Source organism: Ischnura elegans, chromosome 5, assembly GCF_921293095.1.
Source record: "Ischnura elegans chromosome 5, ioIscEleg1.1, whole genome shotgun sequence".
NCBI classification, from domain to species: Eukaryota; Metazoa; Arthropoda; class Insecta; order Odonata; family Coenagrionidae; genus Ischnura; species Ischnura elegans.
The window spans coordinates 134,225,860-134,242,913 of record NC_060250.1 but is presented as its reverse complement, the minus strand read 5'-3'; the positions used below and the strand labels follow the sequence as shown (position 1 = coordinate 134,242,913).

Sequence of the window (17,054 nt, the reverse complement as noted above, 5' to 3'; positions counted from 1 at the left end):
TTTATTGTTACAGTCCCAGACTAAGGGATATTTTCTCAGAATATTTGGTTTCTCCCTGATAGCAATTCCAATTCAACTTCTTATCTCGTGAGAACTCCCAAAGATGGACTGAAAATAATTGAAGAAAATCCAGTGGAAAAGAGCTTGTATTTTGCAAAATGCCTCAGATTGTCAGCTAGCACTTGGCAGCAGGAGTGGGGGTTAAGCGATGTTAGTTGAATTAATTATATGCCCAATTGTTTCCATAAAATTAAAATATTCATTAATCAGCTAAATTCCTGTTCGAATCATTTAAAGGAAATCAAAATTACTCCCCAAAATCTTGTGTTGCCTGCTGCATAGGCAACCGAGTCAAACATTCCAGAATTCATCATTTAGTATTCGAGGTATTCGAAATTCGAGGTATTCGAATATTCGAGCAATGATTTAATATTCGAATTCGATATTCGAATTCGAGAAATATGCTATTCGACCCATCTCTACATCAAACCCATCACTGGCATTCCGGCCAACTTGTGCGAGACGTAAATACTTGATGTGTTGCCTTACAGTGTAGTTTCCAACGTCGAGCAGTAGTTTTGAAGCATTTGTGCAAACATGTTTTCTGTATTCGTGATCACACAGCCATGGATGTGTGGTTTTCGCTACTGGGCTTTACATGGAGCATTAATAATACGAGTACAACCATGTTATCACCGCTAAAAAGATCGTGAATTGACGAAGAAATCTCTCAATGAGTCTGGGAGGCACTCTTAAATAACAGTAAAACTGCATGAATAATAATATATTGTTTGCTTTACGTAAATTATGAACATTACTAGAGATTTAAGTTTAAGTTTGGAATATCCACGTTTTCCGATAATTTATGCCGTTTCTCCTCATCTTTTCATTTAACCTTAGATAATGGGTGTTCTTTTCGGCTTTTTGTAGTTGGTACGGAGAATATAGATCTCATTATTGTTGGTGTACTAATAGCCAATGTTGCCATATTTCATGGGGAATGTTAGAATGACTTAATGCAGCAGTGTCAGGAATCCAGTGTTTTAAACCATGGTTTGAACTTTAATATTCGCGATTCCAGCCCGGAAGACGCCAACTACCGGCGAAAAATGTAAGCAGCGCGATGGTGATAGAGTGGACTGTTTACGTCGTTTACGTGTAATTCATATGCCGAATATAGGCTGCATAGTGCCTTATAGTAATCCCTGACGCCTGTTGGCTTCTTTCCTGGCAATTATCCCTCTGGGTCAATCCATTTCAAATCACCCAGGCAATGTTGCTCAAAATTTTTAATTTTCTTGATTTTTTAATCGTGAGTTCCCTATGGGTAGACAGTCACAAAACACTATTTGAAAAAAATTTAGAAGCCATATTTTTTTTTGGCAGCCATTTTTAAAAGGGCGGCTGGGCAAATTTTGATGAAAAACGTGGTTTGCATAAAGTTAAATTTCGAAGCTATTTTAAAAGATATCAGAATAATTAAAAAACCAGTGAGTTTAGCATGAAATGATCTATAAGAATTCATTGTTTTAATTGCTCTATCATGAAAGAGAGTCAGTCAAACTCTTTCTGCAAAAACTCGGGAAAAATTTGTCAATATTAACTTTTTAAGACCTAAAATTTTTATGAAGGAAATGAGACTCACTAATCAAATTTTATTTCTGTGTTTAATACTTAAATAACTATTTGCAGCATAAGTTTTAGTTCTGAGAATGCACTTCTTTTTTTAATACGGGTTGTCAAAAATAGCTGAAAACCTTTTAACGTCAATTTTCGCAGGTCAATATCTAAAAAGGGACTGAGTGAAAACAAGCGAAAATGTTACATAATGTTATTTAGACACATAAGAACATCTCCAAAAAATATTATGACTGAGACTCTACAACATTTAGAGTAGTGGAGCAGTGAATTTCAGAAAAAAACTCTACCGTTTCATGCGCTCGTGCAGTGCAAGTGAGCAAACAAGGGCTTGATTAAATAATTAAATTAGCAATAATTTTTATCTACAACAATTACTTTACACATAAAAATTTTTTTATTTATGTAGGTCTGCCTTACATTAATAATAAAAATTGATTTATAACTAGAAATATTTTGTATCAGCAAAAAAAATACTGAATTATAACATAGCAAGAAGTTAATGCACTTATGTTTATATTGTGTTCTGGGTATTTCTGTTTATAGAGGCTGTAGAGCTCATTCAGTGAGATAAAAATCAACCTTTTCTGCTTCTGCACCTTAACATTTTTAATCACAGTTGAAACACATTCCTTTTTACCCGGACATAAGCAACTATTTTCATTATCCTCATAAAATTCTTTAACACTGTTAATAACAACTTCACTTATTTTGTTGCCTTGTCTTTTTGAAAGATGTGGGAAGATACCTTGATCCTTTACTATAGCTGCCTAGTTAATTTCACCATGTATTCAGATGCACCAAATTCCTCTATTATTCTTTTCTTTGACCATGAACCTGTGCAAGAGGCTAATTATCTTTATTTTATCTTCTTAAGTTGGACGTAAAGCTTGTCCAAGAATTAGGTCAATATCAACATTTTCTTTCTTTGAAAGGTGTTCAAATAGAATTTTATGCAAACCATTTTTATCTGTTTTTTTGTGAGTACCGAATGGGTCACAACATTTTTTTCCAGAAATGTGATAGTATTTGTCTAAATATTTATCCCTGTGGTAATGGCAAATGTTTGTAATTTCCTTCGAAACTCTTAATTTAAGCAACAATTGTTCATCAGGTGGCATGTCACTCACTCTTATTAATTCTGCAGGCACTTCTTTCTTGTAGTGTTGTTTATGGCACTGTTCACTTAATAGTTCACCCACAAAACAACTCATACTGAATCCTTCACCACAGAACAATGAAAATCCAATTTTAAAACTACCTGGACAGGACACATTCTTAAGTCAAAGATCTGTATTCAACTGAGCATCACCTATCTCCAACCCCAGTGAAAAATTTGAAATAAAATGTATATATCCTGCAAATCCAGAAACTTAATTTGTCATATTAAAATGTAAGCATTGTCCCTCCTCCTATAAAGGAAAATCATCAAAGGCAGGCAAACTATGCATCAACAACCACAGGGCAACATGGGCTTCTCCTCACTCTGTCTCCTTCAGTGTTGCAAAATATTCAGCCACTGTCACTTAATGATTGCTACAATGTAACTATTTTGGCCTCCCTTCCCACACCATACCAGTACCTACTCAGTAGACTTAGTTCACTGAAATTAACTTACATTTGACTTTTAAAGCTTTTCATCCTCCTGGATCAGCAGTTAATTACTTTAATTGCTTTTACCCATTCAATCCTTCCCCTACCCTGTTACCCCTTACTATCCCCCCTCCCTCAACTCTCCCTGGTCCCCTTCCAGCATATTCATACTTTTGTTCCCAAAGCTGAAGGTTGTAGTGCCACCAAAAATTTAAATTCTGTGGTTTGAGTCTTTATTTTATCCTATGCCTTGTGCCTGACCTGGATGCTGATTGACTAATTGTTAATATTGGATACATTTTACATAAATTATATAAAATTTATAAATCTGTACACAAGGTGTACTATACCATAAAATGTTTGCTTTTTCTTCAAATGATACATATAAGTATATAATCAGTTTACTATTCACTACCAGGGTTGAGATCAATTTATAAATAACTGATTACGTAGTTGTAGGCTGTACAAAGTGTTGTAGATGGGAGAATTTAAGACTACAGTTGCAAAACTCTCACTGACTTAATGACACATGATACTTGATATGTCAATTGAGAAAGGTTATTCACTTGCAAATGCATTCTTGCATATTTTTATATTCTACACATATTGATATGCATGGTTTTTTAGTACAATAGATGAAATAAATACTTTTTGTAAACATAAGTGCATTAACTTCTTGCTATGTTATAATTCAGTATTTTTTTTGCTGATACAAAATATTTCTAGTTATAAATCAATTTTTATTATTAATGTAAGGCAGACCTACATAAATAAAAAAATTTTTATGTGTAAAGTAATTGTTGTAGATAAAAATTATTGCTAATTTAATTATTTAATCAAGCCCTTGTTTGCTCACTTGCACTGCACGAGCGCATGAAACGGTAGAGTTTTTTTCTGAAATTCACTGCTCCACTACTCTAAATGTTGTAGAGTCTCAGTCATAATATTTTTTGGAGATGTTCTTATGTGTCTAAATAACATTATGTAACATTTTCGCTTGTTTTCACTCAGTCCCTTTTTAGATATTGACCTGCGAAAATTGACGTTAAAAGGTTTTCAGCTATTTTTGACAACCCGTATTAAAAAAAGAAGTGCATTCTCAGAACTAAAACTTATGCTGCAAATAGTTATTTAAGTATTAAACACAGAAATAAAATTTGATTAGTGAGTCTCATTTCCTTCATAAAAATTTTAGGTCTTAAAAAGTTAATATTGACAAATTTTTCCCGAGTTTTTGCAGAAAGAGTTTGACTGACTCTCTTTCATGATAGAGCAATTAAAACAATGAATTCTTATAGATCATTTCATGCTAAACTCACTGGTTTTTTAATTATTCTGATATCTTTTAAAATAGCTTCGAAATTTAACTTTATGCAAACCACGTTTTTCATCAAAATTTGCCCAGCCGCCCTTTTAAAAATGGCTGCCAAAAAAAAATATGGCTTCTAAATTTTTTTCAAATAGTGTTTTGTGACTGTCTACCCATAGGGAACTCACGATTAAAAAATCAAGAAAATTAAAAATGTTGAGCAACAAATTTTATTTATATTGGGTGATTTGAAATGGATTGACCCCTCTTTAATAGATCTTTCGCTTATCTCCCATTTCAGTGATACCTCCAAAACTGTATATTTTATGTAACTCTTAACTGTGACGTAACTGAATTTTCTGTTCTCACAACTCAGCCTCTCACGTATTCGAACTTCGCTTGCAGTCATTTCCATTATTTCTTCTCGGAAATTAACTGTAATAACCTCTTAACAAGTCTCAAGTATTTATGGTTTAATTCCTTTCATTCCACCTTCTTTATTTTACTTTCGTCGTACATTTCATATGTATCCTGTATTTCATTCAAGAGGAAAATAATCGGCAAGGTGATTGTCTCTTGGCGTCATGGACGCGTTTTTTGGTGGAAATTCTTCTTCAAGAAATATTATTTAGGGAGAATGTGTCATCAAAGCTAGGCGTAGGTATAGTTCCTGTTGGCGCTAAGGTGAAGAGAGAGGATCGCGATCCAAAACACATTCATTGTATTTTGATATCCTAATTGGAGACATGGTGCAGTGAGTTAAGTTGAAACAGTTCATTAGATTAATAAATTTTCTTACTTGATAACGATCTTCGTTTGAGAACTCAGTGTAAAAAATTCTCATAAAATCAAAGATTCCTAATAGTTTTCAGCACTTAATCAAGCAGGATCATTAAATTATCTACATTAAGGTTAATATCCCCATCTGGAGTATGATACATACAGATGACAACAACATATAAATAACTAAACTTAACAATCGAAATATCAAAAAGATTGTGCATGGGAATCACATTTTAGCGGCTAATTGATTGAAAAAAAAACGCCATTTCTAACTGACGCAAACTTTCTTCCATTTTTAATCCCAGTTCTGCAGAAGTTGCTTCCCACAGAATAACCAAGTGATATTACTATAGTATATTACTATCACCTATAGTTGACTCTCCTTTAGGACATTCATATTATATTCTTTGGAGCTCCTCAGAGTATATGATATTTGATGTAGAAATCATTTACATAAGTACCTAGTTTAAATATTTTCCATTTGTTACTCTCCCTACTATGTGAGCAAAATAATTAACCTCCACCTTTGATGATAATAATGTATCTTATTGTAACCATACGTCATGTACCATTTGGTTCACTATGCTTCTTATAATGCTCCTATTGCCTAGAAGAAGCATCTCAGTATCAATAGGTACTCATATAGCTCTGATAGTTGTTCTGTAGACACTCTACTGATAGTTGTGTGTTGGTTAACATACTCTCAAATGATGACTTGAAGTCAGGTGTATTCTCATAAGGCCAGCTGGATGCCTTAACATTATTTATGTCTTTTTGATGAGAAGTGCTTATCTATAAGCCTCCAATGAAGAGTAAGGTGGATTAGAGAGGTTAAATAAGGTAGAAGTGCAATATGGATATGGTGACTGAATAAGCCAATGCAATCATTTCTTCCAATGCACCTTCTCCTTCATCACTCCCTCCACTTATAGCTTATTTTACCTCTCCACCTAGAGATTTTTTGGTTTTTCTCCAGTAATTAATAACTAAACATCCAGTTGGCATACTTAAGTACAGACCTGACCTAATGGTATCATGCAGCTCCTGTACTTGTGAGTAACCATTCCAGCCCACTTAATTCTTTCTTACTTCCTACTCGCTGACCCCTTTCCCTAAAAAAAATACTCAAAATAGACTCAACCTGAACGATTTTACTCTCAAATGTTGACTAAGCAATTTTGACTTGATGCTTCCTATCATTGGTGGTGAATACAAGTTTCTAGTGGGGATGGCAATAAAATATTTATAGAGAGTTTACTGTTAGAGAGGGGTCTGAGAAGTACAGAATTTTTCTGATTATTGGTGGGCAATCCTTATCCCTAATTCCTACAAGTGCTTCACAGAGGAAAAGCCCTCTTTTAAAGTGATGTACTGAAATTGGTAAATTAGAATGCAACAAACCCCAACTGTACTGATAATACATTCCTAATTATAAAACTTAATGGCACCCCTAAAAAGCCTATTTGGACCCATTTGGAAATTGAGTATTTTAGAAATTAATTATGTACAATAACAACTACCCATGCACTGGAGAGGATAACCATCTCAGGCAGTTCTTGAACCCATGACCTTCAGCTTGCAAAGCGAGGCCTTTGCCCCACCAAAACAAGGCCAGCATTATTGAGTTTAATTTACAAATACCCCTCGATGACTATCACTTGGTGTGACTGGACTCTTATAAATGGATGGTGGAGTGGATAGATTAAATAAAGTTAAGGTGCAACATGTAGACAATAAACTATATTGACTCAGGATCAACTGTGTGAACACAACTTATTTTAACATTAAAAGAATACAAAAAAGTTTTTCTTTTCATCTACGATACAGTTGCAATTGCTAAGTTGGACTAAATTCTTCTCCATACTGCAACACTTTGTTTACAAGTACTTACCTTAACACCTACTTTTTTTACCACTCCACTCCAATGCACTTTTCATCATCACAGCCCACTTACTACTGTCAATGTCCTCGACTCTTTCCCCCATTATTCATCAAAATTAGCTAAGAACAAGTAACTAGGTAAAATAGATTCCATGAGCTAAGGTACCAGCAATACCACAGAAAGTTAGGATGGCCTTAAGCAAAATTGAAGAAAATTTTATGTGAAGTCAATTTTTTATTATACTTTTTGGACATTTTGAAAACACGATACAAGAAAGAGGTAGGTAGAGAGTACCAAGGTTATGAAGTTTATATGAGTGTTGACTATTACTTAAGTTATGGGTTTTCTACTCAGATCAGGGATGTAAACTTGGGAGGAAAGAAAAACATTTGTGGTACACTACATAGAGAAGTGGCAGGTGGATAACATAAAGGACTTTGAATTCAATATAAAATAGGTTCAGTTAGCAAGCTGGTTGATTAATACAAAGCCATTGAAGTCAACAACAGTGAGGACATTACAATCACAGTTCAATCATGGGCCTAATCATCAAACAAGTGATTTGTTAGGAGGAACAATGATAAAATGTTTATGAAGCAAGGTTCAGTTGGCATGCAGGCTCATAAATACAAAGCCATTGAAGTCAATAACTGTGAGGAAATTAAAATCATAGTTCAATCTTGGGCCTAATCATCAAACAAGAGATTTCTTAGGAGGAGCAATGATAAAATGTTTATGAAGTAAGGTTCAGTTGGCATGCAGGTTCATAAATACAAGGCCATTGAAGTCAACAACAGATAGGACATTAATATCAAGTTCAATCATGGGCCTAGTCGTCACTCTAGTGATTTCTTAGGAAGAGAAATGAAAAATGTTTAAGAAATAAGGTCCAGATAGAAAGCAGGTTCATAAAAACAAAGCCATTTAAGTCAACATAAGTGAGGACATTTAAATCACAGTTCAATCATGGGCCCAATGGTATCACAAGTGATTTGTTAGAGAGAGAGCAATGATAAAATGTTTATGAAGTAATGTTTAGTTAGCATGCAGTTTCATAATTACAAAGCCATTGCAGTAAAAATAAGTGAGGACAGTAATAGCACAGTTAAACTATGGGTATTATAAGAGGAAGTTTATGGAGAAACCTGTTTCAAAAAAGGAATCTGAAGGGAATGTATGGGAACGGAGTTCCTATTTCAGAGTTCGATAAGACCACCGAATAACATTGAGAAACGCTTAATTTCTCCTCATCGTCGTTTTCCTCGGTGGAACCATCGCCTTGTTAGTGTTTTCCATTACGCTTTACAAGTTGAAAATTACGATAGAGCTCTAAAATGAAGTTAATAATGAACCAGCGGAATAGATAAATGTGCACCAATGTATTGGAGAGTGGTTCCAAAAACGATATATATTGAATGAAAAAGAGCACTACATACGGAAAATCCTCTGTACTGTGACGTGCAAATACGATACTTTATAACTCGATAGATATTAAGGAAAACTATAGCAGAAGATAGAGCAAAATAGCCATATAACGCTCGTTGCGATCTAATCTAGCAACATACTTTATCACCTATGTGTCCGCCATCTTGGAAAATTACGTCACCGACGCTAGCGCCGCTAGTGGTGATTTGAGTCGCCAATTGCCGAATACCGTATAAACACATGTAAGAGATGCACCCCTATTTTAAGCATCGTAGCGAAAGAAAAAAATTTGCAGTATTTTTTTTTTAATCCTATCGTGCGGTGTGCAGGCATATTTCTGGACTTTCGATAGTTATAAAAAATTTTACCCGTAATGCTAAAAATTTTGTGCAATTTTTTTTTTTCCCCAGCTAAATTTACCCGATAGTAAGGCACTCAGAGATAAGTAGGTATTCACTTGTAGTCTTAACCTTATGATGCTAACTAGAGATGGTTGTATCGGATACCTCGGATCCAAATATCTATGATAGGTAGTAGAAAGGGTTCGGATCCTGACTTCACATTTGCCGTTGCACTGAACCGAACAATTTTGTTTGAAAGCTCGTAGGAGCATTGCAATAGAATTTCAGCTGTGGAAAATTGTAAAGCAAAACACAACAGGCACACAGCATGAACCTTCCCAAGAGATTGAACTACAATTGGGGGAATCTCAGTGCTGTAAAATAGTAACCATGGCGTAGATTTCACAATACTACCCTTGGCCCTCCATCGGCCCAAGCCTCTAAGATTTTTTTTTTCCTTTCCGAGACCACACAGTCCATAAATCATTATCTTCGAAGGAAAATATCAAGTTGCACGAGAACAATGGAAGCGTATTTATCCCTACATGCATGATTTTTGAAAATTGGGGCTTTAGAATAATGGAAATTAAATAGCCAGACAGATGTTGGCTATTAATGAGGTATTTTCCTTCAGAACTATGCATTTCTGTAATTTTAATATGTGATTACTATTGGCAGTATAAATGCCGCAGGATTCCCACTCGTAGCAGTAAATTTAGCGTATCCTCCTGAAAAAAATCCCTGCATGATCTTTTCCATGTTCACCTCTGAGGTACTGACGCAACGGTACGATGCTTACGTGTGAGAAATGCAAACAGGAGGTTTGTAAAAATATACCACTAAGGGAGGAACTCCCCTGCCTGCCGCTCGTTTTTAACCTAGGGTTTCGATGACCGACTCACGCTAAAACCCAAGGCACACAAGGGACCTTAAATTCGCAGGGGGGGAGGTTAGAAATTCAGGTAAGAGAGACCCTCATTTTCGGCTGTAAATTCTGGGAAAAAAGGTGTCTCTCTTACGAGCGTTAATGCAGTAAGTCATAAATCCAAAAACCAAAATTATACTTAAAATCGCAGAAGTTCAAATTCCTGATAATCAAGGAGCCTTTTTTATTACTTTATTGATGAAAAGTAATGGATTTAGCAGGAAATATTATGATGAACAAAAACTTGGGAATATATCTCATTAGTTAGTATAATAACTGCAATATCTTCGAAATTTGAAAGTCATAGTGGCATGTCTTAATTTTGAAAGAGTAACACTTATTAAAAAGAATTTATAATACAGTTCTGTAGTTCGTGCAGTTCACTCCTGATTATCCTAATGGGCTAATGGTGGGGAGGGACAGCACGAACAATCGGAAAACACGTATTGTAACCAGCCCGTTCAATGGGTCCTCCCTTCGCCTGATGCCTACGTCCCAAGGAAGTGGTTATTTGCTAGAAATAAAAAAAATTAGAAAATTTTGAAATCCCAGGTGGGTGTTGGGGTTCGCCCACGAGTAAAATACGCTGACGATTCGGATGGAAATGACGGTTAGCCACCTTACAATACAGAAATAACAATTTATCATAGCATCAAAAAAGAATTGTTGAACAATGAAAGGACCAAGTTATAACAACCAAAGAGAAATCAAAAAAAAATCGTTGAACAATGAAAGGGCCAAGTTACAACAACCCAAAGATAAATATTAAAAAATCCCTTTTCCCACACAGAAACAGTGTTCACCGTATACGAGGATGGGGGTCTTCACTGGGGGGGGGAATGGAGTGCAGATACTTTACGTTCTGTCCTTGACGTTACTGCGTCCGTATGGCTCCGCAGTGTCGAACTTCCTTTCCCTGGTTTCAATTATTTCACTCACCACCCTGGTCTCAATTATTTCACTACAACATCGTTGCACTCTTTTTTCTGTCCTGCGTCCTCACCCGCCACACCTTTTTATGCCGTCCCTAGGGACGGCGGCGTGCGAAAACCAGCCATGCTATTGAATCATCCGATTCGATAGCCTGCGAGTTCAAAACAAAGCATTTAACATAAAATAAAATGGTTGGTGGCTAACCGTTACATGGCCCCACAAAAATAAATATTTGCGAGTCACTGAAACTCTCGAAGGATTTATTTTTCATAATTGAAATGAGATTATTTACTCTGCCGCCCTCCTATGGTACGGCCTTAGGTTGAAAAAATTGTATACCCCTATGGGTGTACCGTCCTCGCAGTTCATTAGCTGAGCCGCATTGACTCCACAAACGCGGCGGACGATATAGGGTCCCGAAAATAGTAAAAAAAATTTGTGGAAGACTCCCGCGTTTGCGTCCGATACTCCAGGTGTTCGAAGCAGTACCCAGTCTCCTTCACCGAACTGGTGAGTCATTTGTTTCTGCGCACCTTTCCTTTTGTTCTGACTTTTCTCTAAGTTCGCTCTGACCAGCGCCCTTGTTTCTTCTGATGAGCGGGAAGCTCCTCCCAGCGACTCCAAAATTTCGCGGAAATCTCTATCGGGTTTCTTATGGAATTGTGTCTCGTACGGGGATACCAAGGTGCTGTCGTGTGGGATTTCATTGAACCACACGTTGATGTGGGGAATCAGCTCAATCCACGTCCTGTGTTTGTCGTTGCAATAGACGCGAAACACCCTGGACTGCTCCCTCATGATCCTTTCCGCCGGGTTGGATTGCGGGTAGCGGATTGATGAGTATATCGCCTGGACTCCCATCTGATCCAACTCCCGTACCCAGAGGGCTGATGTAAATTGTGTGCCGTGATCGCTCAGGATTTTCTCCGGGCGGCCGCATAAAGTAAAATATCTTTCCCGTAATTGGCGGAGACAATTCTGCGTGGTTGGTTTGTTAATAGGGTAGATTTGTACGAATTTGGTGAACACGTCCACTACTACAAAGATGAATCGATTTTTCAGGCATGCCCGCGGCAGCGGACCGTATAAGTCAATTGCTACTAACTCCCTTTCCTTCGTCGGCACTATGCTGGGCCATGGGCCGCCGTAGTGGCGGTTGGGATATTTCGATTTTTGACATATATCACACGCTTTTATTTCGGCTCTTATTTGTTTGCGCATCTTCTCCCAGTAGAAGGCTTCTGTTATGATTGCACATATTTTCCCCGCCCCGAAATGGGCATATTTTGTGTGGGTATGCCAAATAAGATCCGTTCTCAGTGCCGTTGGCACCCATACCCTGTAGGTCCCTTTCCGGCGGTCCGATAGTCGGCATATGTAAGGCCCAATCAATCGACATTTCCTTGATAATGTCTCCACTCACTCTCCACCAAACTCCTCTCCTATCAAGTGTTTTATCACGGGCCCAATTCTTTCGTCTAGAGTTTGCGCTTCCGCGATTTTCTTCCAATCTCCCCGTGCAAAACTTTGTATTTCAATTTCTAAGGCCGCAATGAAAAATTCGTTCGCTCTCTCCTCTATTCGCCCCTCCAAAAGTTGCGCGCTCCGACTCAGCCAGTCGGGTGCGATGTTTTTCTTTCCCGGGCAGTATTCAATCCTAAAATCGAATCCCTGCAGAGTCAACGCCCATCTCAGCAATCTTTGATTTTGCAAATGTGCTTTCATGAGAAACGTGAGAGCTTTGTGGCCCGATCGGATCACGAATTTCCGCCCCATGAGTATAGTGCGAAGTTTTGTCACCGCCCACACGATCGCCAGGGTTTCCTTTTCCGTCGTGCTATATGCCAACTCTGCTCCCTTCAAGGTCCGACTTGCAAACGTAATCACTCGCTCTTCTCCCTGGTCGTCTACTTGCGATAAGGTGAGCCCTAATCCGGAGTTGCAGGCGTCAGTTTGTAACACCATTCAGTGATTGATTGAAATTGGGGTGCACCAAGAGGGTTATTTTTAGGAACGCTTCCTTCATCCTGAGGAACGCTTCTTCATGCTGCGCGGTCCATTCCCATTTTTTCCCTTTTTTAAGCAATACCAGTAGGGGCACACTTAATTGGGAATAGTTTTTGCAAGACTTTGAATAATAGTTGCATAGCCCCAAAAACCCTCGTAACATTTTCACGTTGCGGGGGGGCCGGAAATCTTGCACCGGTTTGATCCTTTCTGGGTCCGGTTTCACCCCTCCTTCATTAATAATGTACCCTAAGAATGTTACCTCCTTTTGAAAGAAATGTGACTTGGCTAAGTTCACCGTTAGATTAGCGGCTTGGAACTTCTCAAAAATAATATTGACGTGCTTTAAATGTTCTTCAAATGAGGAGGAGTAGATTATTACATCGTCGACGTAAACTGTGGCAAACGCCAACACCTTGGGCCCCAGAATCTCGTCCAGATACCTAATTAGTGCGGGACTGCTATTTTTTAAACAAAAAGGAACCCTTTTAAACTGATATGTACAGGACCCCAGTCGAAAGGCCGTATATTTCCGGTCGTCCGGGTGCAGCGGGATCTGGAAATACGATTTCGTAAAGTCCGTCGTCGTAAATATCTTCGCCCCCCAAAACATTTGCAAGACGTCATCCACTCGTGGCGGTACGTCTCTTTCTGGAACGGTAACCGAGTTGAGACGGCGGGCGTCCAAACAAATTCGCACCTTGCCATCTCTTTTCTTGACCACCACCAACGGATTGTTGAATGGGCTCGCCGCTTTCTCTGTCACTCCTAACTCCATCAATTCGGCTATCTGCTTCTCCACCTCCTCCCTGTTGGCGAATGGGATGGGGTATGACTTCTGGTTAAAAGGAGTTTCATCATATAAGTGTATTCGGTGGACGTAACCTATTATCGGCCCCACCGTTCGCTCGAACACCTTCTCATGCCTCCGTAGGCACGCGGAAACTTTTCTCCTCTCCTCTTCTTCCAAGTCAGTCATGCTTTCTATTTTTGCTTTTATCTCTTCGGCGAGTACTGGGCACATGACGGCGGTTGAACACTTTAGCATGACTGATCCCTCTTCGTCTGCCTCTCCCTCACTGAAGACTTCCACTAAATGCCCGTGCGAAGACGTAACCAACTCCATTTCGTGGCTCGCATTTTCTTTGAGAAACCCGACGCCCAGTATTATAGGCCGTATAAGGCTCTCAATCACGAGGCACACAACCTCTAATTCCGCTTCTCCTATTTTCATTGCTAGCATGACTTGTTTGGTGATGGGTTTGGATTTTCTTCCATCCGCGCTACGAATCCAAGAACGCGTGATTGGTAGCATAGGCACTCTTACTCCGGCAGCCTGCATCCCCACAATTACGCCATCTGACACGGCATTTACATTGCTCCCCGTGTCAATCAACGCCTTAATCTTTCTTCCGTGTATTTCCACTTCGATTTCTGGGCACTTGTCCCTCTTGACTCTCGCCTCACGTCTCTCCTTGGGCCTTTCGATCGGGTGGGAGTCGTTGGCCTCTTCCGTCTCCACCCTCCCTAGTTTCCCGAATCAGTCAGTGGCAAGGTGGACGTTTCTGCCGTCTCCTGGGCCATCTGCCATGCATTAGACTGTCTCCGAGTACTCCAATCTCCACCGCCTTCTGTGTTCCTCCTTCCATCCACTCCATCCTCTCATCTCCTCCCCTCCGGTCCCCGCTGGGTTGGAATAGCTTGATTTACTTTTTCTCGCTCTGCCCTCTCTTCTGCGTCGGTCTGGTCATATCTTCCTAGTAATTCCAAGAATGCCTCGATGCATACGATTCTCACGCTTTTCAGTAAATTCCGTATTGCGGGAGGATACTGGCAGGTTAACAAGTGGATTATTTCCCCTTCGTCAACCGGCGGGTTACAGAGCCTTATTAGCGCGATCTTTTCCGTCGCGTAGTCACGCATACTAAGCCCCCGTTCCCTCCGGTAGGTTCCCGTCATTACTCTCACTTTAAAATCGTATTGAGTCGCACTATTCCAGTAACGTTAGAGCGTAGGTTTCCGCGGCGATGGTCTGATCTCTGCATTTCTCCAGGGTTTTCTTCCGCGTCAGGTTGTTGGTTGATTGACAACAGTTTCGCTGGCTGTCCTGCCAGCGTCTTCAGGTCGAAGGTGACCTGAAGACGCTGGCAGGACAGCCAGCGAAACTGTTGTCAATCAACCAACAACCTGACGCGGAAGAAAACCCTGGAGAAATGCAGAGATTATTCCAGTAACGACTTAAAAAATTCTCTCTGAATTCCTGAATGTCGTCCGGGAGCCGCGCCAGGGAATCAGCCCATGTCTTCGCGCTCCCATCCAACAGCTGGTATAATATCTGCTGGATTGCTGGTTTTGGGGTATGTTATACAGATTGCAGTGCGCTTCGAATTGTTTGAGGAATGTGATGGGATGCTCGTGCGCCCGTCCCCGAAATGATATCCGACTAGGAGTTCCCACAATGTTCGGAGCGGGCATCACCGTCATCGCCGCTCACTTCACTTTTTCTAGCTCGGCCCTCAACGCCTGCACTGCTTCATCCCGGCTCCCTTGTTCTTCTCTTCCTTCCTGCTCCGCACGAGACGACGCCATAACCGCCACTTTTCCTACCACTTCGCTCATCCTCTGGTCCATTTCTCTGATTCGACTTTGCGTCGCCTCCCTTATAGCGGCTGAGGTCTCGTCCCGCGACTTCTGTGCTTCTGCTCTTACCCGTTGAATTTCCCCTCTCATCTCCCGGCACTCCCGTTTAACTTCTGCCCTCTCCTTCTCGAACATCAGGTTTACTTTCTCATAAAATTCCTCCCGAATTCCCTGAATCTCAGTTTTAATTTCTTCTCTCATTTCCTCCGTTCTTCTCCCGTTGTATTTCACTTCCCGCTTGCATTCCAGTATAATCGCCATTATACTCCTCAATGTTGGTTCCTCTGTCTCTGACGCGCCTCTCGATGCCTCTCCTATTTTTTCCTCCTGCTTTCCAGTGCCCAGTTCCCACCTGTCCATTATGGCCGAAAATCCCGTCACTAGGTTCTCCTCTTCGCTATCGAGCGAAGGCGGCTTATTCCGGTATCCGTGAAACGCGGTTCCTTGGTTATCTCCGCTCTCTTGACTCATACCTGGGTCATTTGCGTATTTCCCTACCTCGTCGAGCCCCACGTTTAGGGCGCCAATGTAACCAGCCCGTTCAATGGGTCCTCCCTTCGCCTGATGCCTACGTCCCAAGGAAGTGGTTATTTGCTAGAAATAAAAAAAATTAGAAAATTTTGAAATCCCAGGTGGGTGTTGGGGTTCGCCCACGAGTAAAATACGCTGACGATTCGGATGGAAATGACGGTTAGCCACCTTACAATACAGAAATAACAATTTATCATAGCATCAAAAAAGAATTGTTGAACAATGAAAGGACCAAGTTATAACAACCAAAGAGAAATCAAAAAAAAATCGTTGAACAATGAAAGGGCCAAGTTACAACAACCCAAAGATAAATATTAAAAAATCCCTTTTCCCACACAGAAACAGTGTTCACCGTATACGAGGATGGGGGTCTTCACTGGGGGGGGAATGGAGTGCAGATACTTTAAGTTCTGTCCTTGACGTTACTGCGTCCGTATGGCTCCGCGGTGTCAAACTTCCTTTCCCTGGTTTCAATTATTTCACTCACCACTCACTACAACGTCGTTGCACTCTTTTTTCTGTCCTGCGTCCTCACCCGCCACACCTTTTTATGCCGTCCCTAGGGATGGCGGCGTGCGAAAACCAGCCATGCTATCGAATCATCCGATATCAAAACAAAACAAAGTATACAACATAAAATAAAATGGTTGGTGGCTAACCGTTACAGTATTTAACCCAAACTTTCACTTAAATACCTTGAAATGTTCATAATTTATCTAAAACAAACAATATATTATTATTTATGCAGTTATTCTGTTATTTTAAAGTGCTTCCTGGACTCATTGAGAGCTTCCTTTGCCAGTTCGCGATCTTTTTAGCGGCGACAAGGTGGTTGTGCTCATATTAATAGTACACCATGTAAGGCCTGATTTCGAAAACGACACATCGGCAGCTGTGTGGAAACTACACTGTAAGGCAACATGCCGCACGCCGTTGCTGCGTCTCGCACAAGTTGCCCAGGTTGCAACTGCTGCAGGATGTGTATCCGTGATCACGGAGTGCGGTCGCTCACTGCTAAGCTTGGAAAACAGAAACACGGTACTCCTG

At 39.9% G+C, this 17,054-nt stretch overlaps 1 protein-coding gene across 2 annotated transcripts in view; it reads left to right on the top strand.

Moving 5' to 3' along the window:
* Window positions 1-17,054, top strand: part of LOC124159591 (eukaryotic translation initiation factor 2 subunit 2) — a 47,712-nt gene that overhangs the window by 10,133 nt on the left and 20,525 nt on the right. The window lies entirely within an intron of this gene.